This window comes from Mustela lutreola, chromosome 3 (genome assembly GCF_030435805.1).
Source record: "Mustela lutreola isolate mMusLut2 chromosome 3, mMusLut2.pri, whole genome shotgun sequence".
NCBI classification, from domain to species: domain Eukaryota; kingdom Metazoa; phylum Chordata; class Mammalia; order Carnivora; family Mustelidae; genus Mustela; species Mustela lutreola.
In genome coordinates this window covers 12,715,237-12,730,493 of record NC_081292.1, presented here as the reverse complement: position 1 = coordinate 12,730,493, position 15,257 = coordinate 12,715,237, and positions in this window count along the sequence as shown.

Sequence of the window (15,257 nt, the reverse complement as noted above, 5' to 3'; positions counted from 1 at the left end):
TGCACTAATTATTATTTGTTTATTTACTTAACTAATTTCCTACATAAGCAGTGCTTATTCCTTTACATAACATAAAACCAAAACACAAATATTTAAATGCATCTTTTCTTTCCTGATGGAAATGCCTTAGAATATATTACTTGATCCCCTGACTTCCTAAATAGAGCTGAGATAATGATAGGTGACGTTTTTAGCATTTTAGTTAGTTACATGTGCTTTATTTGATTGACGCATTTAATCCTTATGATATGGTTTTCCTGTAGATGAGGGAAATGAAGCACAGAGAGGGCAAGTAATTTACTTAAAAATCACACAGTGATTAAATTACAGACCCAGCATTTGAACCCAGACAGTCATGGTCTGAGAGCCAGAGGGCTTAAATATCACACTATATATTCTGTCTGGATATGAATTAGGTGGTCTGCGGAGAGTCAGTGTCTCCACTCTGAAGGCCAAATCTCCTATCACAGTGAGTCCCTAAAGGTATCCTTATTTGGGAGTGCCTTCTTGCCACACAGACCACAGAATAAAATCTAGATTTCTGATGTTCCTTCTCCTTCATCGTTAGCTGTTACTAGGTGATGTTGTCAGGAATTTTCTGAAAAGTCCTGCTGTGATGATGCTTCTGCTATATCCTAGAGGAGACCAGATGGGGAGGATCTTGTTTCATGCCCCAAGGGGATTAACTTCCTAAATCCTACTAGCAAACTTCTGGAGAACTCCAGAAATAGAAAACCCAACATCTTTTGAAGTACAACCTCTCTGCGGAATGTCCTCTCCATAGCCTTTGGGGACAGAGGTGTCCTGGCATTGGGAGAAAAGAAACCCACCGAGCATGATGTCTTGTTGTAGCCCTTTGTCCTGCAGCCATAACTGTGTTGGTGCATACTTGGTTAATATTCAGTGTGTGTGTGTGTGTGTGTGCCTTTGCATCATAACCATCATTGTTTTTCTATTCTTTGTGTTTTTCAAAAGGGAAGTGATTGCTCAAAGCAGATCAATGTGACACATGCATCTTATTTATGAGGCACAAAGCCCTCCCCTCGCCCTTGGTGAACTAGAAGAGAATTTTCTTCTGGGAGCTAGGTCAGGTCCCACGAATGCCATGGGTATGAGTTGTTCTGTGCTGTAGCAATAATATAGGCACCAAAGTACTTGGTATTGTTTATTGGTATGAATTAAAGGGAATAACAAGAATGAGCTCTGTGACAGCCAAAAAGAATTTGTTCTTCCACCTGAGTTTGTGACGGCAGGTGACAGAAGCCTGTTAATAGGCTATACAAGTTTATGGGAACCAGTTCACTGTCTTGACCTCATTCAAGTCCATTCTTCAACCAATAAACAATTACACCGATATTTATTAAGACTTAGGTCAAAACAGATATATGTCCCCATGCTAAGCTTATTTTTTTCCTCATTAGAAACAAATATTGACATGTATGGCAAAAAATTCAGTGATCACCCATATCTTCATTAGTCAGAATCAAAGATCCATCCTATAGGTAACATGTTGAACACATTTCATCCTGGGTATAGTACTAAGTGCTTTATCGGATTGACTCATTTAACCCTCTCAGTGCAAATGTAAAGCATGGATATAAAGAATGCAGAAAGCATTTAAAACAAACTTCTTCCTTGCTCAATATCAGAGAAGCCAGCTTTGAGGAAATCTATAAGTATTCTGTCTGACTAGGAGTCTTGCTACTGATTTCCACTTTGAAGTCTTCAGTTCATCAAATACTGCCTCCCCCATGAAGTCCTTCTGATTCATTCCCAAACATGCAAATGTTTCCTCTTCATTAACATCTTAAAGTCTCCCGGCTATACTTTTCAGTGGCACTGATGGCACTGATCCTATTCTGCCAGATACTGTGGTTCTCTGAGGAGATAGGGTGTGTTACAAGCAAGGGATTTGGAGTCAAGAGGCATCTGTTTGACTTTTCCCGGGGTCCCTGGGTAAGTGCTACTAATCACAGTATTATGTTCCTCAGGGACCTTATGATACCTAATGAAAAAACCACATAGATAGAACTTTCTTAACTGAAAGCGGAGGTTACAGCGTTTATTACTATCACTGGTGTGTAAACCCATCAAAAGGAATGCTGGGCTGAACCATCTTTGTGTGTTCTCTACCTTGAGCATTGCCTGGGAACTAGCAGAGGTCCTAGATGCATTATCAAAGGAATAGTTTTAGTAGACAACCACTGTCTTCTTAACAGCCAATCACATGAAACATCTCAAGAGCACCTTCCCCCAGATGCAGAAGCAGGCTGGGTGGACCCTTAGCTTGGGCTGGATTCTTTAAGGCCAATGAGGCATCATGTATCCTTTAGCTAGCCGAGAGGTGACAAGGCTGCTAGAGATGCTTTGTCAGGAAAGTGGAAACTACTCTTTTAAAAATTCACCTTAATGTGACCAAATCCTTCATAATGAGGTCAGAAGACAAAGTCAGAGATGCAAGAGGTATGCTCTCCACGGGTCAGAATGACAACCCTTCAAGTTTGATTCCCAAATGCAGACGTGCTTGGCTGTTCTGCACTTCTGGAAGGAAGGCTGTATTTGTGAAGTGATGGAATAATTTCCATGGCAACAGACTGTCTGGTGTCAGAAGAACAGACATGAAAGCTCCACGTGCCAAGTCTGTATTTATGTGATGCTTATCTCTCTGCCTCCTACAACCCAGAAGGGGCTTGATCTCTCAGCAGACATCCTTTACTGTCCAAATGGTGCCAAAGTGGAAATCAAGCCATTTCTATCAGACTTCCACATCTAAAGATTGAGCGTACTATTTCTGTCTTGTAGAATTTTTAGTAGCCTGAATGGAGCTGTCAGGGTCTTTGTAAACAGATATTGCTGGAATCTCAGGGGGTGGCACGGGGGTGATGAAGGAGGCAGCTAGGGCCTGGGCCTTGATCTCTAGGGAATCTGGTGTTGCCACCTGCCCAGCACCTTGCTGCAGGATGAGGGGAGGGAGGGAGGGTAGTCAGAGGATCAGGATGGACCCTGACTCCAAAAGCCTGGTCAAACAGGGTAGAACTGGGCAGGGACACTGCTCCCTGTTGCTGTAGGCATCTTTCTGCCATTGATAGCCCCTGTGAGAAGTTCTGCTTTTACCCTCAGCCCCTAATCTCTGATGCTTCCTAAGACTTTCTCACCATAATCTGTGCACCAGAGACCTCAAACCAAAGACTGCTCTTGGCTCCATTCCTGACCCCAGGCTTTTCCACAAACCACAAAGCCCTAGACTGTTGCTCCTTAGTACTTAACCCTTCCTAACTCCTTCCCGTCTGCCCAAACCACAGGCCAAGTACATCAGGAGAAGCCCAGCTACCCCTGTCTTGCTCTGTACCTCAGAGACTGGGTGTTAAGTACCATCTCCACAAGGGAAGTACTTTATTTGAGAGAGAGAGAGAGAGAGAGAGAGAGAGCGCACAGGAACACTGGGGAGGGGCAAAGCCATAGGGAGAAGCAGAAGCAGACTCCCTGCTGATCAGGGAGTCTGACATGGGGCTCAATCCCAGGATCCCAAGATCATGGCCAGAGCCAAAGGCAGATGATTTACTGAGCTACCAAGGAGCCCCACGAAACTACCTTCTATCACTGCACATCAGCAAGATGTCCACAGGGAGCACATGTAGATAAGCATTTTTAGATGCTTAATAGTGATTAAAATGTTCTCAACTTAACCTGTGGTAACGGTTGTGCATATCTGTGAATGTTCAGAACTATTCAGTTGTACATCTTACATGGGCAAATTGTATGGTACATGAATCACATTTCAATAAAGCTATCTTAAAAGGTGAGTTAATAGAAAAAGTACTGTCTCCTAAAACTAGCGAGATCAAATTTTAAAAATAAATGCACTTAGATTACAACAGATTTAGAGGAAAAAATTACTGTATACATCATAGAACAGGTGGTATGTGGATATGGTAATGAACATTTAGAAAAACTGGTATGGTAGGAAAAGCTTGGGTGTCCCCTCTGGTAAATCTTTCCTGCAGTCCTTGTTAGAGTATGTGCCACTTCTAAGTGTTCTATACATCATAGACACACCCTTCATTAGCCAATTATCATACCCAATGGTTGCAATATGTTTATATTGTCCTTCTCCCTCACATAAGCTTTTGTGTCAAGCACTGAGTGGTTCATTGGTGGAATCCTTAGTACTTTGTATGACATCTGTAGGCAATGTGTAGACTAGAATCAGGGTCTCTCAACCTCAACACTACTGGCACTTGGACTGGATGGTCCTGCACATTCTAGGATGCTGAGTAACAAACCTGGTCTCTACTCATGCTAGAAGACACCAGTACCCCTCTCAGGTATGATAAAATAAAATATCTCCTAACACTGACAAATATCCCTGGGGAAAAATTACCTTCCTGTTGAGAACCACTGCTCTAAGTCAATAATTATAGAACACTAGATACATATTTATGCTTACCTTTGATGAATTGGGTACTGTTCTAGGTAGTGGGGACAGAGCGGTGACCAAGATGGACAAAGCTCTTGCTCATAAGAAGTTTACATTCTACCGAGAAAGATAGAAACCAAGTGAGCAAATTAATGAACATGCCTATTCAGATGGTGATAAACACTAAGAAGAAATTTATCAGGGTAATGGACTTGAAAGTGGTTGGTGGTCAAAGATAGTCTTTCTGCAGATGTGATATGGAAGTGAGATCTGAGTGTCAAAAGGAACCAGTCACAGGAAAGGAAAGAGACAGCCAGAAGGAAAGTCCCAAAGGAGGGAATGAGCTCGGTGAGTTTGGGGAGCAGAAAGGAGGTCAGTATGACAGAGCCCAGGGAGAGAGGTCAAGTTAGGCATTCCAGGACAAGATGCTTGGGTTTTCTTCCAAGGGAGATGTGAAGCCACTTGGGGAGCTCAAGTTAAGTGTGGAGTAATTTGTTTTTAAAAGTTCATCTATTCAGGTTGTTGCGTGCAAATGGTCTACAGGGGTGCACAAAGAGAAGAATAACATCAGTGAGGGGACAGCAGCTGTCATCCCGGGAAGATCTGGGGGAGCCTGAACTAGGACGGTGGTAGTAGACGTGAGAGCAGTAAAAACAAATGGGAATGACTGAGGGAGGATAATCCTAGTTGGAGAAAAGATGAGTGAAAGCCTCAAGATGACACCAGAGGCAGAAAAAAGGATAGACTGAGTTTCTCTCTGATTAGGAGTCCATTGCCTTTAACTGGGCCAGAGTTATTGAGAGGAGAAACATGACTGGCTAATCAAATTAGACTCCATTCTCTTAAGATTTTCCAGTCTGTGGTTCAAGTTGGGTTTCCTTTATGGAAACACCATTGTTTCATTCCTATAAAGGGGGTTAACAGACTGTAACACCAGCTTAATTATAACCTGCTTCCTTGACCACTTTTACTGGTTTAATATTTACTCAGCTTAGCATTTATCATGGATCTCAGCACAAGGTGGGGCCATTGAAAAAAATCACCGAATACAAACCTTCAATAGTTTCAACCCTGAATTAAAAGTAGGGCAGTCTTTCACAGTGTATCTTGGAGGCTGTAGGGGTGAGGGTGAGGGTGGGGTCACAGTGTGGACAGAGTCTCCAAGCCTTCTTGAGTCTCTGGTTATTGTTTCCCTTCAACTTTTATGAAATTGACAGTATTAATAATAACAATGTGATAACTACAACTGCCGTTTACTGAACCTACTAAACACCAGGTCATTGGTATTACATTAGGTTTAATTCCCATTACAGCCTTACAGGGAGGTGTTACAGCTCTCATCTAACAGATGGGGCAACAATGACTAGGGAAAGTGAAGTAGTATCACCAAGATCACACAACCCTGGTTTTCTAGGGCTGCTGTGACAAATGGCCACAAATTCTCTTACTGCTCTGGGCACCAGAAGTCTGAAATTAAGGTGTCAGCCGGACTTGCCCCAAAGGCTCTAGGAGAGATCTTTCTTTGGCACCTCCAGATTCAGGGGGCTCTGGGGGCTCCCTGGTTGTGGCCCTGCTTAATTCCATCCTCAGTGTCCAACTTCATATGCCTTCTCCTCTTCTCCCTGTGTCTGCCCTTTTCTCTTATTGGGATACATATCATTGAAGATAGGGTCCATCCAGACAGTCCAGGATGATCTCATCTTGAGATATCTAACTTAATGTCATCTGCAAAGACCCTTTATCCAGATAAGTTCACATTCACAGATTCCAGGGGTTAAGACATGGACACATCTTTTGAGGGCCACCATTCAACCCACTACAGCTGATGACTTGCAAGGGGCAGAGCCCTCCTTCTGTGCTGTAGAGCCTCGAACACACTATATTTGCATCATAAAAGAAATTGGTGTGTCCAGCCTTTTCTTCCTTAGTCTTCATAACCTTATACATTCTTACAACCTGTTTTCAGTGAATGACCAAAGAGCCAAAGGATTTTTTTTTCATCTAAAATAAACTTAGCAGCATAATACAGTAAAAGTTATAATTATAGGTTTCACAAGGATGGAAGCTTTCAAAATGGTGGCAGGTATTTAAAGAACACTCTCATGTTAAAAGATGCCGGTCTTGCTAACTTTAATTACAAAGGAGGGTAAATAATGTCAAAATACATCTTGGGAGTTTTCGGTGCAATAAAAAGTAAGCGTTAACAGCTAAACAGCAACTGACATCTGGATGGATTGATGATACAGCTTTTCTCTTTCTTTTTTTTTTTTCCTGCTGTTAATTAAAAGTTAATTGTACCAATAGAAAGTAATGCCAGATTTTTAATCCCTAACAACTTCTCAACCTTTCCCCTTATTCTTTAAATCTGAGGTCTAAAGAAAACCCACGGCAACTGAGTCACCTTCTAAGATGGTGGGGCATCCAAGCAAATCAAACATTCTTGATTCAGGAGAACATGAGGCAGTTGGTTGCATAAAGTTAGCTGAATGAGTTTGTCTGTAGATTGAGAGGTAATCTTCAATACTGTTGGCCATTTTTTGCTTGCTCTGCAGAGACCATCTCTCTCTCAGCAAAGTGAGGGAGTCTTTCTCTGGTGATTGATGAGGCTGGAATCTCCAGGCAACGGAGAACTGTCCTCCTCACCCCCATTGTGGGAATGTCAGCAACCCCAGGACTGTGTAATGTTTTAATGAGAAAGGAAGGAAGGACAGTGAGCACAACTAAGGTGAACCTAAACTCTTGAGTTGAGTGACCTTCAAACTCAATGGACTGAAATGATTCTTCATGGATATGTGTGTGTGTGTGTGTGATCATAAAACATGCAAAGAATAAGGAAGCATTTGGAAAATGTAAAAAAACTAAAAGAAATATGGCTCCTTGAGGATATTATTTCTTTGATTTTATAGTCTGCTTTTGACAATGTACCATGTTAGGATGTAGAGCAATTGGAACCATAACACACTGCTGATGTACAATGCAACAGTCATCTTAGAAGAAAGTCTTACGGGTATTCAAATAGTGAAATAGGGAGTTACCATAGGACCCAGGAATGCCACTCCTAGGTAAGCACTCCCCCAAAATGAAAACATTAAGCCCACACAAAAATTTGTTCATGAATGTTCATAAGAGCATTATTCATAATAGCCAAAAAATGGCAAAAATACAAAGGTTTGTCAAGGCAAGGTGTTCTCTACCTATCCAAGGGAATATCAGTCAGCAATAAAAGAGAAATAAAGGATCCCTGCTAAAACATGTGTGAACCTTGACAACATACTACATACAAAATATTACATGTTGCACTATTCCATTTTTACGAACTGTTCAACACTAGAAAATCCATAGAAATAGGAAGGAAATTAGTGTTTCCAGGGCCTTAGGGTTTAGGAAACATCAGGATTATCTGCTGTGAGTAAGGTACTTTTGGGGGGTGGTGATTATAAACTCTAAAATTAATCATGGTGATATTGTACAATTCTGTGAATATACTAAAAACATGGAATTTCACATGTTAAAGTGTGAGTTGTATTGCATGTGAACTTTATCTCAGAAAAGTTGTTATAATAATTTAAAAAAAGTAACATTATAAGCCCCCCCTTTTTAAAAATTTCTTTTCAGCGTAACAGTATTCATTGTTTTTGCACCACACCCAGTGCTCCATGCAATTCGTGCCCTCTCTAATACCCACCACCTGGTTCCCCCAACCTCCCACCCCCCACCCCTTCAAAACCCTCAGATTGGAAGGGGAGGTGAACCATGAGAGACTATAGTAGATGGGTGGTACCAGGCTTTTTTATTGGTGGAGAAACTGGGACTTTAAGAAGTCTAGTAAATTACCAAAGACATATAGCTAATAAATGGGAGAACACAGTTCAAACCCAATTTAAGCCCTAACCAATTCGCTTCAACAAAGGAGGGATTTGAGTTTAGGTTTTGTTGAGTGAGGAAGGGGAAAAACATACATTTCAGCATTATGTTGGCTCTGTAGCTTCTCATACATTGGGGGTACAACATCTGTTTCTTGTGCATTGTTCTGTAAGTGGATATCTCCTGTTTAGTGAATATGTCTCTGTGCCCTGTCCCTCTGCTTCCAGTGATAGTACCCTTATTGTGCTTGGGGACTACCTCATCCCACTGACTACAGTTTTGGTGGGGCTACACTCATAGTGCTCTCTCTCCCCTGGCCAAGGATCCTGAAGGTGATGTGAGTGAGGCCAGAGTCTTGGCATGGAATTTGAATCTTGATCAGAGTAACACAAATGCTGAAAACAGATGCATCTCAGTTCCAGAACCTTCCCTGAAGAAAAGGCTGTTTGCTAATCCTTCATTCCTGGACTCAAAGGAATTGCTTTGATGCCTGGCCTGCCCCTTTTTAGTTCTTTGGGATTTTTTCCCCCTTACATTCATCTTCAATCCTTCCAATAAATTCCTTCCTTCCTTCCCTTCTTCCTGCCTGCCTGTCTTCCTCCCTTCCTTTCTATCATAAGCCAGAATCATTCTCCATTGCTTGCCATGGGGTGGCAGAGCCTGGAGATGACAACCTAAGTTTTATATTAGATGAACCTCTGTTCTTATCCCACATTAACTATTTACAAAGTATGTGACATTGGACAAGTCACTTAATCTAAGTATGTTTTCTTACCTATGAAGTGGGAATAATAGGGTGTTGAAAAAGTGAGCCACTGCATGTAATTTGCTTAGCAGAGAGCCTGGACTCAATCATGCAATTTGCTTAGCAGAGTGGTCTTTCTTATAAACTCCTTAATAAATATTAACTGCTCTGATCTGTCTTGGCAAACCAGAGAGAAGTATGTTCTCCCCACTTCAAACCAGGACAAGATAGTTTTCACAACACTAAATATAGATAGATATTGGGGGGGTGGATTGCAGGAATGGAATTTTCAAAATTGAAGCCAAAGATAAACTGAAAACATATCAAAGCAGAAGAATCTGGACAATTTATTGGACCAGAGATTTTCGGCTTCAGAGCATAAAGAACTCACAAAATCCTAGGGTTCATTATCTTGATTTTGAGTATTTGAAAGATTTTTTATTCCTATTTTACAGTTGAAGTAAGTGTTGACCTTTCATTCCACAAATATTTACTGCATGCCTACTGTGAGGCTGGCATGGGTCCGGATCTTGAGATAAGGAGAAGGAAGATATGACTGGGGTATCCAGTATGGGTACTTCTGGTTAAGGGTGAGTGTTTTCCATCTGATGATTCAGTGACACAGGCTTTTTTACATCTTGTGGAATCACCATCCTCAAGGGCCTCAGAATCGTCTATCTCTAATTAGATAATGGGGGAAGGGAGATTGAAAAACATACAGCTGCTTCTTAACCTAAGATGGTTAAGGTTGCCCAAAAGCCTGGAGGTGACACTCATGGCTTGCCCTCCCAGTTGATTGTTGGGATCACATGGCTTCACCGGGATGCAGAGGCACTGAGAAATGCACAGCCCCTTCCAGCAACAGCTCTGTTGTACAAAAGGGAGCAGAAACCTGACCTCCAGTGTCCACTCCTCTGAAGATGAGGCTCTCTAGGCTTTGGTTCTCTGTTATTCAAAGGATGGCTTTGCTTGTTCTGTGGTTTTAAAGCCTCTGAAAATTGAAGAGGTGAGAGTCTTTACTCAACTCACCAAATCCATCAGCTTATACATGGGCATGCGTGTGCACATGCACACACACACACACACAGAGTTGAAAACACAGAGAGTTCTGAATCATCATATTATATTACTTTGGTAATTCTTTGTAACCTTCAGCTAGAACATGTCTACATACCTAATTCAATATCACATACACCGAACCTTGAAAAAAGAATATTGCATATTTGCATAAATTTGTGTATGTTGGAGAATGTGTGAAGTTGGTCATACCTAAGGAAATGTTGGCCTTATTGATCTGGAGGGAAGGGAAAAAGGTTCAGATACAGTCATTAAAATTGTAACATTTAATTGTGAGGTTAATTTTTTTCCCTCTTCTTCTCATTTTCTTTCTCTCCTCTTGTTTCTCCTCCTCTTCCCCTTTTTCATTTTCTTTGGTAGCTGAAGAGAGACCTGAATCAACTGACTTCATGAAGATCAGCTCACACTATGTGTGAAATGTGGATTTCAAGTGTGGGTCTTTGAGTATGCAAATCAGACAGGGCTTTGTATAATGTCAAGTATTTAGCAAGGGAAATTAAATCTTACTTTCAAAATGTTACTTCCAACATTCCCCTGCATTCGTCCTTTTGTGCACTGGAACTGAACATTTGTTTTTACTACTTTTTTTTTTTTTTTCTGTGCTATGTGGACTTGACCTCTGTATCCTGCCAATATTTTCAACCACAGTTTGTGTAAACATTGCATTGTCCCATGTGCCAGTTCAAATCAAACTTGAACACAAAATTGTGATGGTGAGTAGTCATTTTCTTTTATGACAACTGGTTCACACAGTCATTGACCCAAAGATTGAAGATAGAGATGACAATACAGCCTCTGGGTCCCTATATCTCCGTCCCCACCTCTACCTCTCTATCTCTACTCATATATCTATATCTATATCTATTTCTATACCTTTGGCTAGAATTGCTTTAAATAATATATAATAAAATAATGCACCATAAATTGGTAAAAATCTTTGAAATCAACTTTCTTTTCCTTTTGTGGCAATGCCTACTATGTACAAGTATGCTGTAGATGTTAAGCAATTAAACAGCAATGCCTCTATCCTTCAGTGGTGGGGACTGATATGCAAAACAAAGGTACCAAACCTTAAGTGACACCGAAGATCACATTCCTCGGGCGTCACAAAGCCAAGATTTCAAAATATGTGTTATTAATGACTGTTCTGTATTGACATTTGTGTTGAGACAGAAATGAGGAGGAGTACACGATTAACAAGGCAGAGGGATAACGAGTGTAAGTCCCTGGAGGGGTACTGCTCCGTCAGTATCACAGAACATATACATCTGATCCTGGAAGGGCTTCTGAATCCATTGCATCCATTAATAGATAGGGTGAATGAGGTGTGTCAAGGGGCAGGTCACCCACGTTGACACTAGAATTCAGAGTCCTTTTCCCCAAGGCAGTGTATGCTCCATTATTCCAGAATCAACTCATGACACCGGAGGGAAGAGGCTCTTCCAAGCTCTGGGTTTTATTTGCTAGCTCTTTGCCTTCTTCTCAATAAATCATCAGTTTGGCAGTGCCTTAAACTTTCTTTGTCCCTGCTCAGGTCTGGGTTTACTCCCTGAGATGGAATCATCTGCTCATTCTGTTTTCACTGAGTACCTGTACACCTCATATCCTGAGCGTGGGGCAGAAGATGGGTTTCTAGCATGTGGGTAACAGAGCTGGCTGTGTTGCTTACTAGATATCTGGTTATGGGAGAATCATCTAGTTTTTTTTGTTTGTTTGTTTTGTTTTTCTCATCTCTAAAATGAGGTTGAGACAATTCATCTCATAGGGCTGTTATAATAATAAAATGAGTTCTGTATGGAAAGTAATTTATCCTTATTTGAGGAAGTTATAATCTAAAGGAGGAAACTGATATTACAGATATTTACAAAACTAACTAACAAGTGTTGTGTAAGAGAGAGCCCAGGGTCCTGGGAGACTGTATAAGACAGCCATTTTCCCCAGGCTGGAGGGTGTGGGGCCTTCAGGAGTCCAGGAGGATGTCTCATCTGGACCAAATCCTGGGGAGTGCATCCTGGGCCCAGAGGGAAGGCCTGCAGGAAGGAAGAGCACAACACTTTCTAGGCACAAGTAGTCCCACATGCTGCTCCTTTAGAAGCAGAGTTGGGGCGCCTGGGTGGCTCAGTGGGTTAAAGCCTCTGCCTTTGGCTCAGGTCATGATCCCGGCGTCCTGGGATCGAGCCCCACATCGGGCTCTCTGCTCAGCAGGGAGCCTGCTTCCTCCTCTCTCTCTGCTTACTTGTAATCTCTGTCTGTCAAATAAATAAATAAAATCAAAACATAAATAAATAAATAAAATAGAAGCAGAGTTATAGATGGGGCAAGGGACAGGAGTTGGATGAGCCAGGAGAAACACACAGAGGCAGATCACATGGGGCCCGTGCGTCACGCTAAGAAGTTCAGACTTGTTCTTCAAGCCAAGTCAAATTGTTTGCAAAATCACTCACAGCCACTGTTCTGTGATGGGAGCATGGGAAAGAGAATTGAGATTCAGTGAATACTGGCTATGCCCTGTGTGCTTTATCTAAACTCTCTAACTTAATCCTCATGACATGCTTCCATAGGAAGCATTCTTACAGATGCATATATTGAGGCTCAGAAAGACCAGCTTCAAGGAGGTTCCATAACTGGTGACAGAGCTGTGATCTGTATTATTCCGTCAGACTGTGAAACTTTCTTCTGCCATGCATAATGCAGTAATTCCCCCCGCCAAAAAACATATAAAACCTGAATGAAGAGAACTGAAAAAACCCCAAACTTTGCATGTACTATGGAGGAGTCATATTCCACGGCATCCAAAAGCATTGCTAAAATTTTTGATTATGCAATGATTATTTAAAACATTAAAATTGGTTTGAATACTAAATGCAAATAGTTTTACTCTTATGTAATTTCCTGCCTCAAACCCTGATTTTTTTTTTTTTTCCCAGCTTATTTAAGGTGACATTTGGGAAGGAGAAGAGATTTATTTTAAAATGTAGGAAAATGACTGGCTAGTGGTGATTTTGCAAGAGACGGAGTATGAAACTCAGTGTGAAGCTGCAGGGGTGGTTTCATAGGATTTTATAAGATTTCTTTAAATATTTGTGAGGTGAGACTTGAGTCCAGGACTATTCCTCCTCTTGACAAGGGAGCACAAAACATGTTTACCCTTACGAACTGCTCTCTGGTTCCAAGCTCTTCCCTGTCTTTGGAATTCTGGAAGGGTTTTTGGTGCCAATTATCATAATTTCCATACTTTTTAAAGATCTCTTCGTATCTTTCAATAAGGCTCATCTTTCAATACAGTCTTAGATGATCTATTTCCTGAGATTCCTATAAGGTATTTAATTTGGTACCTGTTCTTCACGACTGAACAGCTTGAATCCATCAAGGATTCCAACAGACCAGAGATTCTATGAGCACACCGAGTGGTTTTTATCTGTGTCTCAGTTGTTTAACTGCTGGTGTGAGGGCTTTCATTTTTCCATTTCTCACTTATTTTTATAAAACGTTAGGGAAAATTGTAGCAAAACATTGAAATCATTGCACAAACATGGTTGTAAAAGCGAGTGACATGGCTTACAATGTCTGAATTCCAAAGATGAGGTTGGTTTAAAGGTATCCATGTGAAAAGCAAATATGTGAAAATCAAGCCTTGTTTTAATGAATTAATTCAACAAATGTATTGTCTTAGAGAACCTTCTCCAGAAGAAGATTCTCAGACAAGGATGTGTATAAATGACTGGAAAAACGTTCAGGAGATTGAGAAAGTGGGACAGGAAATGAAAGGAAGCAGGTCATTGGTATCTTCCATCTACCATGGGCACAATGAAGAAAATAAACAAGAAAGGTCTCATGGAGGGAAACTTTGCTCACTTCTGCAGGTAAGCACTGTAGACAGTGTCGATCATATCTCAGAGTTGTCCTCATCAGGGGAAAGGGAGCTGAAGTGTTTATACCCACCACCCCACTCCTTGGTCATTGGTTAAGACTCTACAAATTCCCACTCTTCAGTTCCCTGTGTTTTGGTGCAGGCAACTCCAGCTGGGCTTCAGTAGCCTGGGGGCAGCCCTCCACAAAGAGAAGCAAGTACTGGCTGCTGGCAGTATGGACACTTAGGGCAGAAATATGCACAAAAATGGTAATGGGATCCAAAGGAATGTGGACAGGACTCTTCCTGGCACCCTCCTAGATCGCAATGGAGAAGAGGACAAGCATTACCTCCCTCATGGAGCTTAAATCTGGGTGGCAGGGAATCAGGCAATAAGAAACTGATGATAGACCATTATCCATGCAATGAAGAAAATAGGCAGGGGGCTGATATAGACAAAAAATTAGCAATCTACTGTGTATAGATAAAGGGTTCTCTCTGGAGATAGCTTTGAAGCTGAGGGCTGAATGAGGAAAAGGAGTCAACTATTTCACTTTTGAGGTATAGGGCACAGGTCTCTTAGGTGGGAATGACAGTGGCATGCTCCACGAATTGAGAGAAGACCAGAGAGGCTGGAACCCAAGCCTGGAGGGGGAGGGGGTTTTCTGTTATCTGTTGTTGCCCCAAAAAAACACCCCCAAACTCGGTGTCTCAGAAGGTAAGTCTTACAGCTGTAGTCATTCTGGTGGCTGGATCGGGGCTGGCTGGTCATAGATGATTTCATTCTGGCAGCTGCTCCTGGATCTTGGCTGAGCCACATTTATAATAGGCTCATTTGTCCTTTTTCACTGGGAGGCAATATTTGAGAGAGTGAGGGCAGGAAGCTCCAAGGTCCCTTGAGGCTTTTTTTTAGGAGGTGCACAAAATCACTTTCACCAGGTTCTACTGCTCAAAGGAAGCCACAACACAGATTCAAGGGATCAGGAAAAAGTCTTTGTCTCTTGATGGGAGACACTAAAATGGATTGGTGCCATTTTTCAATCTACCAAAGGAAAAGGCTATGATTCGAGATGTGCTAGGAATAGGATTAAGCACGTCATTGTCGGCCACATTAAAGTGTTTGGATTTGGGGATCTGAGTGTCCAGAAGCCAGTATTCATTGTCATCCTTGATCAAGATCTGAACAAAGACGGAAACAAAGTGAAGGTATAAGATGTATGGACATCAAGCTGTCCCTTTATCTTTCAGAATGTGGTTCATGTTTGTGGACAAATGGAATATTTCACAGAGCACCAAAGAAGAAA